The sequence below is a fragment of the Corvus brachyrhynchos genome, unplaced genomic scaffold (genome assembly GCF_000691975.1).
Source record: "Corvus brachyrhynchos isolate BGI_N302 unplaced genomic scaffold, ASM69197v1 scaffold32, whole genome shotgun sequence".
NCBI classification, from domain to species: domain Eukaryota; kingdom Metazoa; phylum Chordata; class Aves; order Passeriformes; family Corvidae; genus Corvus; species Corvus brachyrhynchos.
The window spans coordinates 15818455-15827717 of record NW_008237919.1 but is presented as its reverse complement, the minus strand read 5'-3'; the positions used below and the strand labels follow the sequence as shown (position 1 = coordinate 15827717).

The window sequence follows — 9263 nt, the reverse complement described above, 5'->3', positions numbered from 1 at the left end:
CACGGTTCAGCCCTGCCAGCCTGGTCACTGCTCTGGGCCAGCACAGGATCCACTTCCAGCTGGGGGTATCTGCTGGAGGAACTCAAGGACCAGACTTCATGTCCTGGGGATGTTTATTTTGAGAAGAAAAAAATAATCCAAACTGAAAGTGCTTTCTTAGAAGCCATAATGGCATTTACTCTTTCATAATTGTTTTGAAAATGTCGATGTTACTGTGGGAGCAATTGTTTTCGCATGTGTAAGTTGTGAAGGCCACACGTTCAGGACCTTTGGCAGTACTTTCCAAAGCAGCAGAAAACACAGATTTAAATACAAATACTGTCACAGGATGTGTTTCAGGACAATATTGTTGTGCTTCAGCAGCAAGGCCACTTTTGATTCAAGGCTTCATTTGCCCAACCTCTGCACCTGTGCCTCCCTCTCCTGCTTGGTTGTGGTGTTCAAGTTTAATGGGATAAGCAATGCCCAAGAGTGAATCAGCCTGAGACTGAGGAGTTAAACAGTGCACAGCCAAATATACTTGTGATTGAAAATGGCTGATAAAGGACACCCCTCTAAAAAGTAGAACAAGCCCTGTTCCTGTGGGATGTAAAGGATAAAGATGGAGGAAGAGGCTCAGTGCACTGTGAGCTGGTGATGGGGCTGCTGGGCCCCTGTGGCACTGCAGGACCTGGCTGTGCTGGGGCATTTTTCAGGTCACTTCTGGATACTCTTTGCCATGGCTTTGTGAGCTTTCAACTTGTCTGGTACAAAGGTATCTGGGTACTTTGGATCTGTGTTGCAAGATGAGAGCAAAAGGCCTAAGCATCTCCTTGTGCAGTTCTTTTTCCTGTGCTGAAGGTAATAACAATGCCATTTATTACTGTCCTGTGTGGCCTGGGTTCCCCAGTGTCTACAGAAATTATCTGCTTGATAAAGAGTTCTAAACCAAAACTGAAAAAAGAAACCCTCAAAACCCAACATAAACCTAAACAAAACCCCCAAACCCAACAGTTTAGCTTAAGATATATCCCGTTGGTACAGGTGTGGGATGGGTAATAACTGTGAAAGCAGTTATACAAGCAAACCTTGAGGACAAGCTGACCTTAAGCATGAGTTTAGAGCAAGCCCCTAGTAGTGCCTGGGAGCAGAGACTTGGGAGCAGTCAGACAAACCAGGCATAGAAAAAGCTCCCAGTTGCCTGGAAGTAATGAACCTACTTACATAAAAATACTTCTGATTAATGCAGTGAAGTTTCAATTATTCCAGTTATTCTGAAATCTGGTTTATTACAGTAAAAGTAAAAAGAATTTAAATAGAATTAATAAAAAGCAGTTCATGTTTAATGGGCTTAAAAGTGAACAAAATCTGCAGACTCAAGAGGCAATTATACATTGCTGAGTACATAGCATGAAGGTTCATGTTACATGTCTTGATTGGAGAAATATTGATTCTTTTAGATTAATTCTGGTAATTAGACTAGGCTGCTTGTTTGTTTATTTTAAGTGAAGCTAGCCTGGTTTGCTAGAGTCATTGTCTATAAATGTGTCCTATATTAACACATTGCCCTGAACTGCAGGCAGTTTGTAATACCCTTTAATATCTGATTTTTTTTGGCATATAATTGCAGATGAGATGAGGGTTATTCTGGCAGATAAAAATGAATCATAAGAGCATAAATGCTGCTTCTCAAACCACTACTCAGCCTGACTGAGGAGCTTTTGAAGAGCAGTGCTAAGCCAGCAGTGGTGACATCCATAATTTGAGTTTGGCACATAGGGGTCTTTTGAATATGAAGCTTTGGTGCAGTGAACTCCTCTTTTTACTAATTAGCTTCTAATTTTTAAAGTGACGTGGAGCAGTTTTTGAGTTGGCCGTCAAACTATTCTGAAGTGCTACAAGCTCCATGAGAAATGGGTGCTCACTTCTATACCACTAATTTCACATTCTGCATTTCTTCCAGTGCTTTATAACTGTGCCAGCAGGAAACAATCTCTGCTTCGGTGACTTTTTGTGTCTCTGACAGAAGTGGAAGCAATACAGAGGAATGTATGGAGATGCAGAAATTTCCACTCAGGCAGCTGCCCACCTGGCTGGGGTTGTGATCACTAAGAGATCTCCTGGTCAGATTATTATCACTATTTGTGGCACTTGTAGGACTGAAAAAGTACTCACAGTGGCAGAATATTTTAATGTCTTTCTGTCTGGGTCTGGCAAAGCCAGTTTACATGAGACCATGACAAAGAGAGCAGAGAGCATCTGTGACAATTCCCAAAGTTTCAGTATCAGCTGTGGAACAGCCAGCCCCCGTGCAATGTTGCTGTCTGAATGTTGCTTGTGGAAGGCAAGCGTGTGTTTCTAGTGGGCCAGTCATTCCCAGGATTCCTGCAGCCCTCAGTAAAAGGGTATTTAGGTCATGTCTCTCTCAAACATTGCATTAAAAGGCCACTGTTCAGCAGAGGCTGAACAAGGGAGACTGAATCGTGGCAGGGCTGACCAGTCCTGGATTTGTGATCTTTGCTGGCAGCATCTTTCAAAGACTCTGCGTGTTACCACAGAAGGGTCCCCTGCTCTGCAGAATCCAGAATGGCTTAAATTAACTATATATGCTGCTAGAGGCCTACTTAGCAATAGAATGCCAAAGCCACCCAGGAGATGGGAGATCTTAAGAAAAGGTGAGAGCTGTAGATGTTTCTTTCAGGTTTTTGTCCAACGTGGATTTTAAAGACAGATGGGATGTTTATAGACTGGCTGCTGTTTAGTTTCCCAGCTGAGTGGCCAACAAAAGCCTTAACTTTAACAATGTACAGCCTTCCCACTTCTAAGTTAATTTTTTTTAATTGTGGGAAATTTCATTTGTAAAGAGTTCTGGTTGTAATTTATAAAGATTTCACCACGTGCAGAAGTGCACACTTATGTGCATGCAGTTCAGCTTTGTATTCAAAATGTGATCTTTAAATTTGCACAGGAGAAGGGTTTTTTCTTTTTGTGGTGACTTGTTTTGGGGGTTTGAGTGTTTTTTATTGTTGGGTGGGGAGGTCACTGTAAGGTTGTATGGTGTGTGGCTGCTGCCAGTATTGGTATTGAGACCAGAAGGGGCTGGTGTGATCTTGACAGAAAACACAGAACAATAAAACTTTGTTCAGCATGTATTTGTTTTTGCTATCAGTCTGCTTGATAAGTCTGGTCTGTCTTCTTAGGAAGATAGCTGCTTTTGTGTATATGCAAAAAGAGATCTGACCACAGGGGTAATTATGGATTCAGGCTGGTAACAGCCTTGTGAAATATTTGTCAGTGAAATAACCCAAAAGAAGAATAGATGTCTTGTTCAGGAATGAACAAGCTGCTGATGGCAGTCAGAGTGACATCAAAGAGAGTAGAAGTTGGATCCCATACAAGGAGGAAGAGGGCGATTTGGGTCTCTGCCCTCCTGTACAGCTCTTCCTTTCTTGCTTTTTTCCTCTTTGGGCCATACACAGCTGCTGCACAGCCATGTGTGAGCAGTGTGAATGCACTGAGCAGGATCCAGCTCCCTACCCACTGTAATTCAGGCTGCCAGTTCAGCTCACTGAAATTACTGAGAAACCGTTTGCTTGTGTACCTGCTGCGTTTTCAGGTCTAATTTTTCACCTCTTATTTGTTCTTGACTGCAAATCAGTGGGTTTTATCTGAAGCTGCCCTGGTGACACTGACTCAGCAGAACACCTGCTTTTGGTGTTAGTATTTTTGCTTCTCTGTCTCCCCTGTGATGAAGATCTGAAACATTTAGATTTGGAAGAATGGTGGCTTTTGTCTTCAGTCCCTCTCCACATGGCCTCTGTCTCCTTCCAGGCTCAAACCATAGAAAGTTTGATGCTTAAAGCATAGTCTTCCTATACAGAAATGTATTGATGAGATATATTTGTCCATGTGACAAATGTCAGCGTGGTGACAGAAGGCTAGTTGGTCTTTCTCACTTGTCACAGATGTGTCAGAAAGACCGGGGACTGTAAAGTCAAAATTACATGGCATTATATTCTGCTTCTCAGTTTTAGGGCTGCCTTTCTCCATTGCTGGTAAGTTGTGAACAGTTCCCACTTTGGAGGTACATTTGTAGGTGAGATCATGCAAATGCTCTTCTGGAGATTTTTTTAGGCTTAGTATAGCAGGGCACTGGCAGGGGAAAACTTTCCTGATGTCTCTCTTGGGTCTTGCAGCTGTGATTCCCACAGCATGTGGATAGCTCTGGTGTCACCTGAGGCCTTTGCTTTACCCTGTTCATCTTATTTTTTTAATAATCATAAAAATAATAAATAGTCCTATTTAATCTTTTCCATCTTGGCAGTACAGCTCGTGGCAGCAAACTCTGGAGCAGAGGCACGAGGTATAAATGAATGAAGGGGATGTGCCGAGCCCTGTGTTTGTGCCCAAGCTGGCTCTTAGGAGCTGGTGGCTTTGCCTCTGGTCACACTGGCTCAGGAGGTGGTGGCTTTGCCTCTGGTCACACTGATTCAGGAGGTTGTGTGTTTGCCTCTGGTCACACTGATTCAGGAGCTGGTGGCTTTGCCTCTGGTCACACTGATTCAGGACGTGGTGGCTTTGCCTCTGGTCACACTGATTCAGGACGTGGTGGCTTTGCCTCTGGTCACACTGGCTCAGGAGGTGGTGGCTTTGTCTCTGGTCACACTGATTCAGGAGGTGGTAGCTTTGCCACCAGACAGCCCCAGGAGCTTTCCTGCCCCTGCCTGTTCACTTGCATCAGGGATCCTGCATTACTATGGATCAGAGAGCAAATCACACTGCTCCTCTTCTGCAGAAGATAATGTTTTATACCTGAAATTTGAAGCAGCTCAGCACTTCTTGAAAGACAGTGTTTGCATTTCTTCCCAATTAGTGCTCAGTACTTCAAAGGAAAGCTTTGAACCTGGGCAGGGCCTCGCAGGCATGAATACAGTGCTTGCTGAGACTCTGGGTAGCAGCAGTCAGAGGCTTCTCCTTGTTCAGCCACAGCACATTTGCGTGCAGACAGATGTCTCCTGGCTGGCTCTTTCTGTCATATGTTTGAGGCTTAATTTTTTTTCCTGCATAATTTTCCATCCAGAAAGCAAAGTATATCATTCTCCCTATAACGCTTATCTGCAGATGAGACTCTTTCGTTTATCCTTTATTTTGCATCCCTGTTTTAACAAGTGATGGGCCTGTGCCACAAAGCATTTTCCAGATTCACCCAATCTGTCTAGCAGGTGGCTCCCTAGGTTTCACAGCTTGGTGTGTAAATGCATTTAACACTCCTGAAGTTTCTTTTGTAGTTTATTTTTATCTGAATACAAAGGATGAATTCCCATTTGTCTTGAAAATTCAACCACTTGGAGTGAAGAGGAGCATTTTATGTCGTCTTAGAGATGAGTAGACAATACTGAGGTTTTTTCTTAATCATCAGAGACTAAGATTGGCAGCATTTTGTAATTATATAACATTGATCTATTTTATACGTTGCAAGAGGCCTATTACTCAAATAATTTTGTACTAATAGGGCTTCTGTTAGATAACTCCTTTTCTGTTTGTTATGTAAGGACTGGTATTACAGAATTGCTGTTTGAATACCAGCACTATAATTTTAGGGTAGCTTTTGTAATAGAAATACCAAGTAAGCCTTGTTCCAAATATAGGCAATTATTCTAATATCGTAATTATTTTTTTTTCCAAATGAGGCCTCTTGATAATTGCTACTTTGGGTTTTGTTTTCATTTAAAAAATCACGATGCTGTCCTGTGCCCAGTCATAATCCATTATGTGCATTTTCTGTAATGAATGTTGTGCATTGGGAAAGTATTGATCAGCAGTCCTGGAAATGGGTAATTGAGCTTCACCTACAAAAACATTGCAAGTGCCAGTTTAGTGACTCTGCATGTCCAAAACCCTCCTGTCTTCTTTGAATTGTGTGTATGTTTGTCTCTTGGGCTTTGGGATTTCTTTTGATGTAATTTGATATAACCTTATTTCTCCAGTTGAGAACAGAAGCAGTGTGAGCAGTCTCAAAATGAGATTGGGGAACACAATCAGTAAAAATTCCTTTGGAGCCCACAGAAACTGATTCTTCCTAAGCAAGGAATTTAGTTGCAAGCTATCTCCTTCACTGACAAAGATGTAGATAGTAGTAAGACTTTTATCTGTGTACTCACTTAAGAAATGCTGTTGAGCTATGGGTGAGGTTGCAAAAGGTTTTACAGCAGACCTGGACGGTGTGCAGGGTATAAGGGGGCAGGAGGACCTATTGACTTGGTGCATGGAGAGCACCTGAAATTTTCCTTTATTTCATGAATGCTGTGGTGCTTCTGTCCTGGTTTTCCACTGGACCCTTACTCACCGCACTTTCTGGAGTATGTTGTATTTAATTTGTGTGTGCTTTAAACTCAGAGGCGGTTTTCACATTGTTTTTCCACCCAGCTCTGCTAAACCAGATATAAGCTCCTATTTGTCTGTGACGTTTAAATTCACAGCCTCCATTTTTTTTTTTTTCCTTTTTGGCCAAATTATTCTAAGCATCGTCTGTTTCTTTGAATGTAAAAACTTTCTATCTGTTGCATCTTAAGTGGTTTTGTGCTGCCTCTTGCAACTTCTTTGATGTCTTCTTCTAATGTGACTCTACTTCCAGGGCAGCCAGGGGTTTAAGAGGCATTTATACCATGCCTTAACTCTCTGTAGTGCTAAGTTTGGTCAAAAAATGGGAGTGTCAGGGGCCTGTGACTACCACTTGAGTATTATCTTTGGCATTTAAGCTAGATTTTGTTAGGATTTTATTTCTTTAGAGGCCTAACTCTGACCAGGTGAGTTATGCCAGTTAAAGCTGCGTCTTCACAGAGGGCTATGTTGATGAATGCGAATCACTCTTCAGTCTGACTGTTGTGTCCCTGTACAGATGTGCCCTCAAGTCTCTTTATCTGAACTGTCCAGTTTATGGTGCACAGCATCTGGATGGGCCCCTGAGCCTTACCCACCCCATCAGTACTGTGTTCCTGCACAGGTTGTAGATGCTGTCACCTCATTTCCTCCTCTCCAGGCTCCGATATCTCCTTTTTCACCAAACTCCTGGACTGTGCCTGCTCAGTGCCCTCCCAAAGCCCTGATTTTGGAGCAGGGAGAAGGGAGAGGAAATGCCATTGTCATCTGTTGGGTGCTGTGGTGGGAGGCTCCTTGGTGCTAAAATCTAGGTTTTGTTAAAACAAAAAGTGTCAAGTGGCAGCGCTGAGCACACGCACAACCACACGAGCGAATCTGGTCGATTGTAGCCTGGTAATTTCCTGTAAGGAGCTTACTGGATTAGAGCAAAAGCTTGGTTTGTCAGCAACACCACCTGACTGTAATATTTATTGAGCAGTATTATCTGTTTTAAATATTAGTCCACTTCTGCCCCATTCATGCCTTCATTCTCGAGGTAAGAGGGGCTTTTTTAGTTCAGTGTTTTACAAAGCCGTGTAATGGAGAGGACACTCAGCTGTTTTTTTGGGCCTCTGAGCAGGCAGTTTTAGTAGCTGAAGCACTTCCAGATTTACCTCGATGTGCTTTTGTCACCATAATCCCTTCTCCATGTCAAGACTGATTTGCTTTCCTAGCCAAGGCTCACACCGTGCGTTTTTGCCGTTCCATTCCTCCTCCTCCTCTTTTTTTTGTTTGTTTGTTTATTAATAACAAATTGGGAAGATGTTGGTAAACCAGTCAGGTGCCTGCTTATTGGCTGGAGTCTGCGCTACGCTCATTGCCCTGGCTTTAGCCTATTACTTGTATTGGTAAGTTGGAGTTTCGTACTGCGACTGTGCTGGTGGTGGCTTGTCCTTTGAAATGCTTCCTTGGGGCGAGCTGGAGAGTGGTGATCCTTTTTGAGGTGCTCTGGAAGGCTGATGTGTACTTACTAACGTGTGGCTGGTGTAGATACCTTCCCTGAATTGCTCTGGTGCCCTTGTTACTTGTTTGGGACTCGATTTTGTTGCTGTTTGAACTTTTGCATGTTTTTATTCAGCTGAGAGCAGTGGCTAAGGATGCCACTTGGGCAAGATGGTGATCGTGTATTTCCATTTTTTCCTGCAAGCCCTTATAGATTTCTTTCACTCTGACTTTGTGCTCTTAGTCTTCTCATAGGTGTCTCTCAGCATGTAACACGGAAATTAGGCTGACAGGCTCACCATGTATTAGGGTGTTTGTGAGACACTCATGTCTTCAGTGTGGAAAAGGGATGTTTCAGGCAGGTGAAAATTACGATTCTACCCCTTGGGGGTGAGCTGGGCCTGGGAGGGTGGTGACTGGCAGCAGCAGAGCCAGGAGACCCCACATGCCTGGGTGTTTTGACTGGGTTTGGGAAGGGTAGAAGCAGGGCAGGGCTGCCCTATGTTTCTGGGCTGGCCTTGTTTCTCTGTGTCTCCACATATGTCCAAGACTTTCAGCCGAAAGAAATCTTGAAACTTTTTAAGAGCCGTGTCTGAAGCAAACAGCGACTTTTAGAAACCGAAGTGCGATCTGTTGACTGGTTTTAGTGAAAAAATACACATCACTTCAACTGTAAAAGGAAAAGCTTGGAGTTGGAATTAATATGGCTGTGGCTGGAAAACTTTCCAAGGGGTGTGACATTGCTGTGAACAAGTTTCCAGCCTGACACATGAATTTGTTTGTTTGTTTGTTTTATAAGTTGTTTAAAAAACGAAAGAAATAAAAATCTGTGTTGGATCATCATGGTTTTGTTTTGCCAAGTATTTCCTCCAGGCAGTTATGCCTGTACTATTTACAGACCTACGATCCTCTCTGCATATGTGTATGCACACACTTGTAATATTAATGAGTTTATTTACATTTAAGCTTTATAGTGTATCTCTGCAGAGACGTAAACTCTCAGCTATACAGTGTGGCAGCTCAAATTAAAATGTGTGTGATTAATAGCCTCTGTAATCATCAAAGTGTTCCAAGAAAACAGGCATATGTGACTTCACAGTTTTAATGTTAAAAATCAGGAAATCTAGAGCTTAAAGACATTTACAGCTGTCCTGCTAAATATTCTTTTTGACAGAAGAGAGTACATGTAGTAGATATATACATGAACATGGTGTAGTTTTAAATTCATTCTTCATGTCCTAGCTCAATATTGGGGTGTGATGTGTGCATCTGGTATCGGTTAGATTTTGTACTGATGCAAATACAAATTTGTGTGCATTATGCATAGAGCATAACATGCACACATCTCTTGTAATTCTTTTTTTCCCCTTATTCTGTTCACTCTTAAAATTCTTGACTTGAATCCAGGTCAAATCTGGTTTGCA

At 42.6% G+C, this 9263-nt stretch overlaps 1 protein-coding gene across 6 annotated transcripts in view; it reads left to right on the top strand.

Moving 5' to 3' along the window:
• AGPAT3 (1-acylglycerol-3-phosphate O-acyltransferase 3) overlaps positions 1–9263 on the top strand; it is a 72027-nt gene that overhangs the window by 24473 nt on the left and 38291 nt on the right. Inside the window, exon 1 of one of the 6 annotated variants that reach the window (XM_017733303.1) lies at positions 7566–7745. The exons of the other annotated variants lie outside the window; for them this stretch is intronic. The gene's annotated coding sequence lies outside the window, so the exon portion shown is untranslated. Of the gene's footprint in view, positions 1–7565; positions 7746–9263 lie in introns of those variants that run through there. 6 annotated transcript variants of the gene reach the window in all.